The 14,631-nt window shown below is 37.4% G+C and overlaps 1 protein-coding gene across 1 annotated transcript in view; it reads left to right on the forward strand.

Annotated features, from left to right (window-relative positions):
- The window catches only part of LOC128647460 (teneurin-3-like), a 708,055-nt gene that overhangs the window by 276,827 nt on the left and 416,597 nt on the right, over positions 1 to 14,631 (forward strand). The window contains exon 2 of the mRNA XM_053700247.1: positions 2,328 to 2,389. The gene's annotated coding sequence lies outside the window, so the exon portion shown is untranslated. The remainder of the gene's footprint in view (positions 1 to 2,327; positions 2,390 to 14,631) is intronic.

Here is a 14,631-nt window from a genome sequence, read left to right on the forward strand (position 1 = left end):
GTGGCGCAAGTCACTGGCGACTCCAAAAATCTGTACTTGAGACTTGCGCCACTTTAGCAAGTGACGGCGCCGCATATTGGATGGCTCGAGTTGCGAGCTGAAACTGCGGGCGACGTGGGTTCCCTCGCTTGCGCCGCAAACTGCGATCTATATCGGATCGCGCCCTAGGTGGAAAAAAGTCACATGATAGGAGTTAGAAGAGGTCAAGGTAAATTTAAAACAGGGGCTTCAGGTCAAGCAAGTTTCAGTTGCCCCAAAATTCTGATATTTATAAAATAAAACTAACGTTGATATTACTTATATTAAATGACTTGTCATTTTAATTGCATTATCTTTATTTTAATTAGTTATAAATGATTTGCTTATTTACAATCAACTTTTGGATAGTCATTTGAAACCAACAAAGCAGAAAAGCTTTAAGAACATCTGTGTTCTATCTCAAGTTAATATTAGGTTTGTTATTTAGAGTTAATAATATTAATAATAATTATTGTTGTTATTATTGTTATTACATTGAAGGGACAGTCTAGGCCAAAATAAACTTTCGGGGTTCAGATAGAGCATGTAATTTTAAACAATTTTCCAATTTACTTTTATCACCAATTTTGCTTTGTTCTCTTGGTATTCTTAGTTGAAAGCTTAACCTAGGAGGTTCATATGCTAATTTCTTAGACCTTGAAGCCCACCTCTTTCAGATTGCATTTTAACAGTTTTTCACCACTAGAGGGTGTTAGTTCACATATTTCATATAGATAACACTGCGCTCGTGCACGTGAAGTTATCTGGGAGCAGGCACTGATTGGCTAGACTGCAAGTCTGTCAAAAGAACTGAAAAAAGGGGCAGTTTGCAGAGGCTTAGATACAAGATAATCACAGAGGTTAAAAGTATATTATTATAACTGTGTTGGTTATGTAAAACTGGGAAATGGGTAATAAAGGGATTATCTATCTTTTAAAACAATATCAATTCTGGTGTAGACTGTCCCTTTAATAATAATAATTGAATTGTATATTATTATTGCATTAAACTATTATTGTATTTTTGTTTAATAAAAACATTTAATTGTTGAAATGTATTTTAATTTTCAATTGGTTGTCATTGAGGGTCTGATAATTAAAATCTCGCCACCATGGAGAGAAATCAATTAAAATCTCCTCCTTCACATACAAACCCTGCATAGTGAGATAAAAATCTTTCCAACGAAAATTTGTGTTTCTAACATTTTTTTAGAGACCTCTCTGTACTGACGAGTGGCTTTTGAATATCAGGCCCTTAGTAAGTTGACCTAATGACATTAGACACCTATTTGGTAAATATTATCACACATGAAGGCAGTTGTAGTTAATTATGAATAATAAATATAACAAATAGGTAGATGAAATTAATTTAGCCTGTAATAACTCTTTACCTTAAAGTCAGCTGTATTCAGTGCTTTCAGATTGTCATGCAGTGCTTTGTGGGTATCTGTTTTTGTACTAGCAGGTTAGCTGATTGTGTGACAAAGCCAACTTGAATGAACGTGGGTTTTGTGAATTGGTTGTAAAAGATAATTACACAACTGACTTGCCTTTAGAGAATAGCAAGTCAGTTGTGTAATTATCCATGCAGTATTTTGTGGACAAACCCCTTATCCTCCTCATGTCTAATATCTGGCCTTGTATACTATTTGTTACTATGTATTTACTAATTTATGCATTTAAAGGGACAGTATACATCAGAATTGTTATTGTTTAAAAAGTTATATAATCGATTTTTTAGCCATTCCCCAGTTTTGCATAATCAACACAGTTATATTAATACACTTTTTACCTCTGTGATTACCTTGTACCTAAGCCTCTGCAGACTGCCTCTTTATTTCAGTTCTTTTGACAGACTTGCATTTTAGCCAATCAGTGCTGACTCCTAGGTAACTCCACTTGCATGAGCACAATGTTATCTACCTGTATATGGCACACATGAACTAAAACCCTCTATTTGTGAAAAAAATGTCAAAATGCATTCAGAGGCGGCCTTCAAGGGCTAAGAAATTTGCATGTGAGCCTACTAGGTTTAGCTTTCAACTAAGAATACCAAGAGAACAAAGCAAAATTGATGATAAAAGTAAATTGTAAAATGACATGCCCTATCTGTATCATGTTATTTTTTACTAGAATGTCCCTTTAAGCTCTTGCAAAACTAATCAGTATTAATTAACTTATACAGGGAAATAGTCCTGCACAACTCTCATAGAAAGTACATTTGCAATATTCTGTATGTTATCTACCCTGTGTGTCATGATATGGCAATCCTGTGTTTAATACTTGGTTTCTTTTTGCTCTTTCCTTAGACTCTGAACATCGGCCTTTCTGTGGAGTTGTAAATCTTCTTGTTTACTTATCAACATCAAAGGTAAAGATAAATATGTAGCTGGATTAAAAAAAAATGCAAAATTGCTTACAAGAACAGATCTTGAGAAATTATTTTTTATGTTACAGAGTTTAATTTAGAAGCACAAGTAATACTGTTTCACCTCTGCTAAAATGGACATTAAAGATATTAATGTTGCATCTAAAATAAGACATTTGCTTCTAATTAAATTCCAGGCATTCTGGTATTTGTGGATACTTTGAATAATGAAAAAGATGAGCCATCCTGATGAGTAAACTTTAACTCCATATTTTTCAAACTTTTGTGTCACTGTTATTAGACCAGTTTTGGCCCAATTTATTTCTCAAGGACCATAATGAGATGAGAAAACACATTTAAATGGCACAGAAACACATAAGAACATTTTTTGTTACCTTTTTTTGCTCTTTTAAAGGGACAGTCAACACCAAAATTGTTAGTGTCATGTGATCAGGGGGCTATCAGAATAGGCTTAGATACAAGGTAATCACAGAGGTAAAAAGTGTATTAATATAACCATGTTGGCTGTGCAAGACTGGGGAATGGGTAATAAAGGGATTATCTATCTTTTTAAACAATAACATCTTTTGAGTTGACTGTCCCTTTAATCCCTATTATGTTAACGGAAGCACATAGTCATCCTCCACACAATGCCCAGAGTGGAAGAGATGCCTACGTGGAGAGCCGCTTGGAGCAGATTGTGTCCCCTCCTCAGTCTTCAGAGGTTTATGAGGTGGCAGGGGAATCCCAGAAGTGTCAGGCTGTTTCAACACAAACTTTGATAGGGGTTGAGTATAAACCTCATGTTCTCAGCTCCCTTAAAGTGATAGTAAATCTAAAGTAATCACAAAGCAGTTTATAAATATGAACGCTCTTTTGTTTTTTTAAGGAATTTCCGAAACAACTATTTAAAAAAAAAAAAAAAAATGAAGTTATGCCTGCACTTCATTATGCTTTATGCACCCTGTAAGAACATTTTCTCCCTGGCTCTTATTCAGTAGCCGGCATGGCCAATGAGAATCTGTGACAAATGGCTCATTATAAATAATGGATGTGCATTCCTTAGCCTCGGGGAAGTCACAGGAAAGTATTGCATTTGAGTGTCTGCAGATACCAGGTGCCCACATAATATCCAGTATAGAGTGTACCACCCGCTGTCACTGCATTACATAGAGCAATGAAGAAAGGGATGGAGGGAACAGCTGAAACTGTGCTAAATATATAATTATATAATATTATATATAATATTTTAAACTTTACAAAAAATCAGTGTTTTAGTTTCAAAGGCACATAGTTTACATTGACAAACTTTGTAAATTGTTTGTTTACCATCACTTTAAAGGGCCACTGTAAGTAAATATTTTCTATGCCTGTTACTAACTAACTACCCCAAATACGCTTTTTATCAATAGCATTTCATTAACATATCTCTACCGTATATCAGAAATCTTGTCTGCAAATTTAATTGTTTTCCAAACCCACTCCGTGGGTATCCTTTGCTCTGTACCAATCCGCTTACAATACCTAGGTTTCAAAATGGCGCTTTAAACACAAAGTTATTGGTTTAAGTATTTTGAACACGCAGTAACTTTTAGAACGTTATGAAACTTCGTTTTGGAGAAAATATAGGTCAGTAGGTTTTAATTAATGTTTATTAACTTTAATATGTTAGTTGTTTAGCTTAAAAATTATAACAGAAAGTAATCCTTTAAGGCTCAAAAACCCCAAAGACCCAAAGTTTAAAAGGCAATTATCTGCATTAAAAAAACAAACGAAACAAAAAACACACACTTTTTACAGGGTGGGGGACTCTAGGGGAATATAATAAAAAAAGGTCTAGAGACACCCATTGTTTGAAAGCCCAGAAGGTCCTCTGTCAAATGAGTGCACTGTATAGGGTTGTATAGCCAGGTGATCAAAATGCATTTGTTTGAGTGGGGACTCACGGAAACTCATATCTACAGATCAAAGTTAAATCACTATACCCAAAGTTGTTAGTTTTTTTTTTTATAGGCAGATAACCCTTTCTTTAAAATGTAGGTACCATTGAGGACATTATAGTGGAGAATTACTGAGGTGACTGTGTTTCCCTAGCTGGAAGTTAAGTTGACTATGTGTAAAGGTGTACACGAGAGCCTTTACCTTAGCATCAAAAGTGCAAGAGGCCTCCAAAAGCCCTTGTCTAGATAAGGATAAACCACCCTTTCTGCACGATGCAGCATAAATGTTTGTTTAACTTTTTTCTACCAATTTATTTGATCCATTGTACTGCAACAAAAAGTAATTGTTTTCCTTTTAATTAAAACTATAGTATGTAAGGGAGCAATGGAATACTCAGTCTCTCTTGTTACTTAGGTCCCAGCAGAGTGTGAGTGCAAAATACAAAATGTGCTGCACAAAGTGTGATGCAAATAATGCAAGTATTTTTACGGACTCTACAAATAGCTCAGTCTCAGAAGTTTGACATTTAGTTGCGACACTACTTCACTCGGTGCCAAAATGTTGTGCAAGTAAAGTAGAACAAAGTACCTTTGTGTCTCTATACGGGGGTCTGTGCAGTGTTTGTTACCGTATTTTCCGCTGATAGTAGCTTCAGTGCTAACCGGAGTTCCTGTGTACAGATTCCTCCCCGAATGACGTCAATGATACACGGAAGGTGAGTGGATAACGAGAACTTCTCCCGGCTGTGCCGTATTACTCACTGTGTCCTCCGCTGGATGTGGCCGTGCAACTGGCCCGATATCCAAATGCTGGTTGCTCATCAGGATGACATCAGTAAGACACAACAGGTGAGCAAGGAGCGAGGTCGTGAATCGTCTCCCAGCTGAAGAGTCCAAGGAAAACACTCTGCGGGAAACAGAGCTGGGTGCTCGTAGGTGAGTTCCAATCCTCAGGGCAGGTCGGCCATAGACAGAATGAGGGAAAACGAGGATACTCAGGAACTTGTAACCAAAGTGGTTTATTCAAACGAACAGGTGAAACACTAAACAGTGTACAAGGTAGGCAGGATCTGACGTGTTTCGCGCATGCTCACATGCGCTTCATCAGAGATAAAACTATAGGACCACAAAAGCTTTGTGCTTATGTGTGGAGTATAGAAAAACAACTCAAACACAATTGTTTATTAAAATTTAAAAAAAAATATTTTAAAAAAATGATGGGCGCCAATATATCGCACACCGTAAATGGCACAATTGCCCGTTTACGTGTGCTCGATAAATAGCCAGCCATTATAAGTGGCTGGTTATTGCTACTGCAAGCTTGTGCTAGCAATTGGCGCTCACAAAAATTAACCAAAGGTTAGACCTCTGATTAATTTTTAAAATGTTCCCCAATTGCCCCCAAAATAAAATGTCAGGTCCCTTTTATAAAATAAAAAAAAATTAGCATTTTTTTAAAAAAAAAATTTAAACCGCACTAAGCAGTTTTTAGGGCTTAACGTGTGGGATGTTAAAAAAAAAAAAAAAACGCACTGAAAAGTGCCTTTACATTGCGGTCTATGGGGAACTGTGTGTTCTCTATTAATATATATGTATATGCTTATATACATATATATTTATATGTGTATATTCATATATTTTATATATATTTAAATTTGCTGCCCATCGCTACACGACTTACTCACTTTGTTGCGCTAGGTTCTCATGCCATGTCTCACATTGCACCTAAATTGTAATACCAGCGTACATTTGCGAGCGCTGGTATTACTAAGTGGATAGCAAATATTGCTTTTGCAAAAGCGATTTTTTTGTGCTCCACTTGTAATCTAGCGCTATGCATTTTTTCACACTTAAGATTGTATAATTCTCACATCATGATATAAACATAAAAGTATGGTATTCTGGGTCTGCTGAAAATACAAAATATTATTTCTCGTAGTAAAATGACTTGCAGTAGTGAATCTAAATCTCAAACCCAGCTCAGCAAATGGTTGCGAAATGACTCAGCAACGAAGGGCTTAATTTGTTCCCAATGGTTTGTTATACAAGCTGCAGATTATTATCTATATTAGATATAAGCTCCAGTTGAAATTGCTGGCTTTGCTCATTGAAATTACTGGTATAATATATATTTCAGTACCTACGTTTTTACCTTTGGGTTTAGACAGAAAGAGAAAAGATAAGTAGGTCTTCTTTTTCCTATAGGCTCAGCCCATTTGAAAGAACATATTCTGAAGAACAATGGGGGGGATGAGTAAATCCAGCTGTTGTAAATACAAAGTTAAACCTAAAGGAGCACTGTCCAAAAGATTTAATACCATGCAACTGTTATAGCAAGTCATTGTAAATACATTAGGCAAAACAAATTTATGAATCTCTTTAAGGATAATGTGATGAGAGCAGGATGTGTAGTCACTAGTATGTGGGCGGGGCTTAGGTCCGGTATCTGTGTCGCAGTTAGTTTAGTACAATCAACCTGACTAGATGTGTATTGTTATGCTCTGCAATAAAATAGAGTTGTACCATCATTGCTGTGTCCTGCATATGTCCTGCATCTCATGACATGGTGTCAGAAGTTCTGGACTGCGCTTCTGTTCTTGATCGATTGCAATGTCAAAGTTTACCCCACCTGAGCCTTTTGACTTCTCTCAGCCTGCAGCTTGGCCCACATGGCGTTAGCGGTTTCAGCGCTTCAGGATTGCTTCCAAACTGAACAAGGAGAGTGGTGAAGTACAAGTTAATTCTCTTTTATACTCTATGGGGAAAGATGTGGAGCCAGTGTTCAATGCTTTTATTTTCCAAGAAGGGGAAGAATTTAACTTTGATATAGTTATGGATAAACTCAGTGCCCACTTTGTGCCCAAAAGAAATGTGATTCATGAGAGAGCTTGTTTTCACAAACGTAATCAGCGTGTGGGAGAATCTGTGGAGTCATTTGTGCGCAGCCTGTATGAATTAGCTGAATTCTGTGAGTTTGGTGTTGCTAAAGAAGAGCAAATCAGAGACAGAATAGTTATTGGAATTGCAGATGCTGAAGTCTCCCTGAAGCTGCAGTTAGAGCCTGATTTAACGTTAGACGGGGCTATTAGGATGGCCCACCAGAGTGAACTGGTGAAAAAGCAAAGTGCTGATCTGAGGTCTGAGAGTATTGTGGATGAACTGCAGCAGTCTAGGAAAACTGCTAGTGAAAGGCACAGAGTGAGCGGTAGATCTAAAGTACTGGAAAGGCCTAGAAGTGGATGGGCGCAACATGGCCGATGCACACGGTGCTACCGGGCTCATGATCAGAGTGCTATATGCCCGGCCAGAGATAGAAGATGCAGGAAATGCAACAGAATAATCCTATGGTCACTGTGGACTAGGGTAGTCTACCCCGATGTCCAAGTCAGGATGTAATTTATTTGTTCATGTTTTCTAATCTATCTGTTTTTATAATGTTCAAAAACAAAAATGTTGTTGTATACCCTGTTGGTGTACCTTGTTATTTATTACATGCAAATGTATGCTTTGCCTTTGAAAAGGGGAAGATGTGATGAGAGCAGGATGTGATGTCACTAGTATGTGGGCGGGGCTTAGGTCCGGTATCTGTGTCGCAGTTAGTTTAGTACAATCAACCTGACTAGATGTGTATTGTTATGCTCTGCAATAAAATAGAGTTGTACCATCATTGCTGTGTCCTGCATATGTCCTGCATCTCATGACAGATAAAATTGGCTCAACCTGCTTTAATGACTGTGGCCAGTAAGGGAAGTCAATAATTGGTACCATACATGAGTAGTATCAGGCCTGCAGAGAGATTCCACCTATCACCCTGATTGCCTGGCCAGTAGACTTCTTTTCCTGGTGGGTGTCAGGTGAAACGATGGGTAGGAAATCCCACAGCCAGGAATAACGCAATGACCCAGTTAAGGAGATGGAACAATAACAAACAGTCTTTAAAAGGCCAAAGGATAAGCCAAACTCATGGTGAGATAACAAGACAGACAGGTAATACACAGGGTCAGCAACAGGAAAGCAAAATATTGTGGTAGCAAAGGATAAGCAGATCAAGTTGAAAGTCCAAGCCGGGTCTGCAACAATATCAGTAAGCAGAAGTACCAGGGGGAAATCTGAGAGCTGGTGAAGAGACAAGCCAAAGGTCAGCAACAAGTAATACAATAAATATTAGTAAAGGTAGCACAAAGCAAAAGGAATCAAAGGGCTTATTTGCATTTAGACTATTTTCTATATTTATTATTTCTACTTTAAGCTTATATCCTTTAGAAATGTAGCATTTGTAGCTTTAAAGTAAAAATTATATATATTTCTTTTTTACTTGATGCACAACATACATATTTTTAGGTTTCTTTGAATACTCTAGAAACTTCTAAACCCAGTAGTAAATGCTTTAAAATAGAATAAATGTATTCTTTAGTAGAGGTACATTAATAATAATGTAGACGTGGTGCTTAAGATCATAAACATTCTAATAATAGTGGGAAAATAAAATGTACTACTACATGTGCTATAGAATTATGGTGGATAATTGGATGCAATGAACAAAGTATGATTACTTATAATAATTTTGAATTGCACAGATGTCTTTATTTGTATGAAATGTAGGTCAGACCCTCAACAACAAAAATAATCCAGTCATACAAGCATGTATTTTCTATCAAATATAGATATTTTTATTTACAGCACAATTTTTTATTTAACTTAAATTAAACAATAAAACAAATATCTAAATGTTAAAGCATTTTTTAATTTATACAATGAGCACAAAAGAAAGAATCACTGCAAACCACGGTAGTCTTGCTTTTAGTTGGAAAAGGGTTTATTTTATCTACTTAGACATGAGCAGACAAACACCTAACATGTTTCGCATGGGCACTCCCACGCTTCATCAGAGGTTTTTTAATTTATAGGTTTGTGTTCAAAATACATACATATACATATTTTCTTTGGTTTAATGATAACCATTTTGTTAGGAGGCCATTTTGGTATTTATTTCCAAAGGCATTCCCAATACCTACTTGACTGGCTGTATGATCTCATCAAAGGCTACACCCACAGTATTATATACAGTGATTGATCATCCCACTTTGAGGTTTTTTATTTCCGACATCCCCACTGCCAATACAATAAAATATTTATTGAGTTTCTTAAAAAATAGGCAATAAGGCATCAAAATGATAATGGTAGTCACTCCATTTGGATTGTCTTAATGTGTGTCATGCTGATCTCAGCTCTTTGTCAATGGTCTAGTCACACCTCTAAGCAAAAAGGCTTCAGCATATGGGTTACACGTTGACCTTTTCCATTGGTAATGTCATATCATGCTGACACATAGCCTGAAAAAGCTACTTCTGCTAAAACGTTATGATTTTTTTTTTCTAGAGACCAGGAATATTCTTCTTCAGCACAGAAGAATAGATCATTAAGAATGATTAAATATTTACAGTATCATAATCCATGATAGTGTTGATCTATATTTATGAAAACAAACAAAAAATCTATATTGAGAGACCTTTGACTGCAAATTAGCAAATTACCCATATTAGTTAATGAGAGTAAGTATATAATCAATGCAAGTTTGTATGCCCAATAGTAAAAATAATAATATTTTTCACTTGTATTGTTCTATTTATTGCAAGATCACCTAGCCCTTAGCGGCAGATTTCTCATTGTTCGGATGGACAAGGTTCATATGTTCAGCACTTAACAGCCTATGGGGTTCATTTATGTCTGCTTGTGCAATGCTGTGCTTCTGCACGCATGCAACCAATCACATAAGAGAGAGGTTTGTCAAGGTTTTGCCTCTTGATAAATCTCCCTCTATATAACTGGATATATCTCCCTCTATATAACTGGATATATCACTGGCTTTGCTTGCATAACACCTTTGGTATCATTGTATTATACAGGGAGTGCAGAATTATTAGGCAAATTAGTATTTTGACCACATCATCCTCTTTATGCATGTTGTCTTACTCCAAGCTGTATAGGCTCGAAAGCCTACTACCAATTAAGCATATTAGGTGATGTGCATCTCTGTAATGAGAAGGGGTGTGGTCTAATGACATCAACACCCTATATCAGGTGTGCATAATTATTAGGCAACTTCCTTTCCTTTGGCAAAATGGGTCAAAAGAAGGACTTGACAGGCTCAGAAAAGTAAAAAATAGTGAGATATCTTGCAGAGGGATGCAGCACTCTTAAAATTGCAAAGCTTCTGAAGTGTGATCATCGAACAATCAAGCTTTTCATTCAAAATAGTCAACAGGGTCGCAAGAAGCGTGTGGAAAAACCAAGACGCAAAATAACTGCCCATGAACTGAGAAAAGTCAAGCGTGCAGCTGCCAAGATGCCACTTGCCACCAGTTTGGCCATATTTCAGAGCTGCAACATCACTGGAGTGCCCAAAAGCACAAGGTGTGCAATACTCAGAGACATGGCCAAGGTGAGAAAGGCTGAAAGATGACCACCACTGAACAAGACATACAAGCTGAAACGTCAAGACTGGGCCAAGAAATATCTCAAGACTGATTTTTCTAAGGTTTTATGGACTGATGAAATGAGAGTGAGTCTTGATGGGCCAGATGGATGGGCCCATGGATGGATTGGTAAAGGGCAGAGAGCTCTAGTCCGACTCAGACGCCAGCAAAGTGGAGGTGGAGTACTGGTTTGGGCTGGTATCATCAAAGATGAGCTTGTGGGGCCTTTTCGGGTTGAGGATGGAGTCAAGCTCAACTCCCAGTCCTACTGCCAGTTTCTGGAAGACACCTTCTTCAAGCAGTGGTACAGGAAGAAGTCTGCATCCTTCAAGAAAAACATGATTTTCATGCAGGACAATGCTCCATCACACGCGTCCAAGTACTCCACAGCGTGGCTGGCAAGAAAGGGTATAAAAGAATAAAATCTAATGACATGGCCTCCTTGTTCACCTGATCTGAACCCCTTTGAGAACCTGTGGTCCATCATCAAATGTGAGATTTACAAGGAGGGAAAACAGTACACCTCTCTGAACAGTGTCTGGGAGGCTGTGGTTGCTGCTGCACGCAATGTTGATGGTGAACAGATCAAAACACTGACAGAATCCATGGATGGCAGGCTTTTGAGTGTCCTTGCAAAGAAAGGTGGCTATATTGGTCACTGATTTGTTTTTGTTTTGTTTTTGAATGTCAGAAATGTATATTTGTGAATGTTGAGATGTTATATTGGTTTCACTGGTAAAAATAAATAATTGAAATGGGTATATATTTGTTTTTTGTTAAGTTGCCTAATAATTATGCACAGTAATAGTCACCTGCAGACACAGATATCCCCCTAAAATAGCTATAACTAAAAACAAACTAAAAACTACTTCCAAAACTATTCAGCTTTGATATTAATGAGTTTTTTGGGTTCATTGAGAACATGGTTGTTGTTCAATAATAAAATTAATTCTCAAAAATACAACTTGCCTAATAATTCTGCACTCCCTGTATAAATATTTTAAGGGAATGGACTACTTGACCACATTCAAATGTGAAGTTTCAGAAGTATTGCATACCTCCCAACATTTCAAAATTCAAAAGAAGGACACCCCCCCCCCCCCCCGCGGCAAAAAAATTGAAATGTGGTTGGCAGGGCTTAAAAAAATAAGAAGACCAAAGTAATATAAATAAAATTCAAAATAAAGTCATACATTTTAATACACAGGCAGCAAATCAAAGCTCAAACCACTGGTATGGCTATGTGAGCTATGTATTTAATAAACCTTTGCAAAGACAATTGCTAAATATTTTTATCTTAATTGGATATTTAATAATAAATTCTTTACAACTGCTCTCTGCATTCCCCATTTATATTACACATGCAGATACACACACACTACATAGCATACACTTATACATGCAGATACACACACACTACATAGCATACATTTACACATGCAGATACACACACACTACATAGCATACACTTATACAGGCAGATACACACACACACACACACACACACATTACATAGCATACACTTATACATGCAGCATACACTTATACATGCAGATACACAGACACTACATAGTATACACTTATACATGCAGACACACACACACACTACATAGCATACACTTATACATGCAGATACACACTTATACATGCAGATACACATACACACACTACATAGCTTACATTTAAACATGCAGACATACACACACACTACATAGCATAAACTTATACATACAGATACACACACACACACACACAGTTATGGATACAGATAGACACACACACTATGAGTATATATGGGTATCTGTAATTCATTGTGAGGGGTCCTGGGGTTGGCAAGCACATTAGCTGGCAGTCTGCGGCTGCCACTGTTCATTACCCTGGTATTATAAAACTGAAGGCATGCTAGTATTATCACCAGGGGTTAGACATCATCACTACCAGAGGTAGGTTTTAGAGGTCACCATTACCCGTGGTCAGAGTGTATTCAGCCTTCTTAGTCCTGCTTAATCCACACACCATTAATTTTCTACAGGGAATCTAACAGCTATCTAACCCTGTCAGAGCAAAGCCAGCTGCTTCTGAGTATGGGCCCAACATAATAAAAAAAAAAAATTAAATTTTTTTTTTTTTTTAAATGCCTGGGGCAAATCGGGACAGATGGCTAGCAACACGGGACAGGGGGACAGACCCCGAAAATCGGGACAGTTGGGGGGTATGGTATTGTGTTAATAATCTACCCCTTATCTACTGTAACTCCCTTGTTCAAATTGTGTTAAACTAATGAAATAAGTATCAGGAGTCATAAACATGTGGCTTTGTTATTATCATTAATTTTAGAGCACCAACAGATTCCACAGCACTATTAAGTGTGTTATACAATGTTATACAAGCAACCTGTAGATGGTGGCTGCAGCAGATAGGAACCATTGTGCTGTCACTTACTAGTACTTGCACACACACACCTTTTGGGTGCCTCCTACCTAAACATAGATGCACTCTCAGATTATTATTTTTTTTTAACAGTGCTTCCAGCTATAAAACTTAGTTTCATTTGTACTTTGATGTCCTTACAAATCCAAATATATATTTGAAAGTTACATTAATGTATGTTACATTCAGTATCCCAAAATACTATGGAAATATTTAAATAAGCATTTGTTCTGTAATTCAATAGTCAAAAAAGGAAACAATTTGCCCATCCCTTCTTTAATTACTAAATATTACCAGTATTTTAATTACAGCTTCCTTGACACATAAGGTCCCATTTAACAAGCTCCGTATGGAGCTTGTGGGCCTGTGTTTCTGGCGAGTCTTCAGACTCGACAGAAACAGCAGTTATGAAGCAGCAGTCTAAAGACTGCTGCTCCATAACCCTGTCCGCCTGCTCTGAGCAGGCGGACAAACATCGCCGCAATTCAAAGCGATCAAGTACGATCGGGTTGATTGACAGCTCCCTGCTGGCGGTCGATTGGCCGCGAGTCAGCAGGGGGTGGCGTTGCACCAGCAGCTCTTGTGAGCTGCTGGTGCAGTGTTAAATGCGGAGAGTGTTTGGCCCTCCGCATTTAGCGAGGTCTTGCGGACCTGATCCGCACTGTCGCATCAGGTCCGCAAGACCTTTAATAAATAGGGGCCTCACTATCTGTGTTAAGACCATATCTATTACATGATTGCTTTGTTTTTTTCTCCATTAATTACTATGGCCTAGTTTATAAGCTTATATGTGCCTCAAATGCATTTTACCCTAAGCTAAATGTTTAGCCAAAGCATGTTTAATACATAAATCGCACACCTCACTGGGACACAGTAGTAGCATGTGCATTGTACTCATATTACAAGTCATCAACAGTCTGTTTCACTGTTGTAATAAAAAACACTATGCAGAGGGTTATACTCAACAGAAACCATTGCAATTGGTATTATTCTTAATTTTAAAAGGATTTTACCTTTATTTTTTATTTTTTTTAACTTCATGTGTGCAGGATCAATTTCTTCCAGTCATAGCCCCACAAGGGGGCTGTGGTCTCTACAGGAAGAAAAAAGGAAAAAGTGGTTTCTAGGAGACACCCACACTAGCTCCAGTCAGTTTCTTGCCCATGCTCAGTAGAGGACTTTTGCAGAAAAATCATGTGAAAGTAGAACTTAAGTTTTCTTTTATGGTAGGTCCCTTATTACACTAAAGGAATTTCCACTTGTTTGCAAGAAAATAAGTACTTTATTTGCTGTTTTCTGTGTTTTAACATTTTTTTTTTAACTAAAGTAGCACTGTTTCATATCCCTTTTAGGTGTTGCAATTGCATGCAATATGCAATCCTACTTTGGCATTTAGTGC

This window comes from Bombina bombina, chromosome 2, assembly GCF_027579735.1.
Source record: "Bombina bombina isolate aBomBom1 chromosome 2, aBomBom1.pri, whole genome shotgun sequence".
Classification (NCBI taxonomy): Eukaryota; Metazoa; Chordata; class Amphibia; order Anura; family Bombinatoridae; genus Bombina; species Bombina bombina.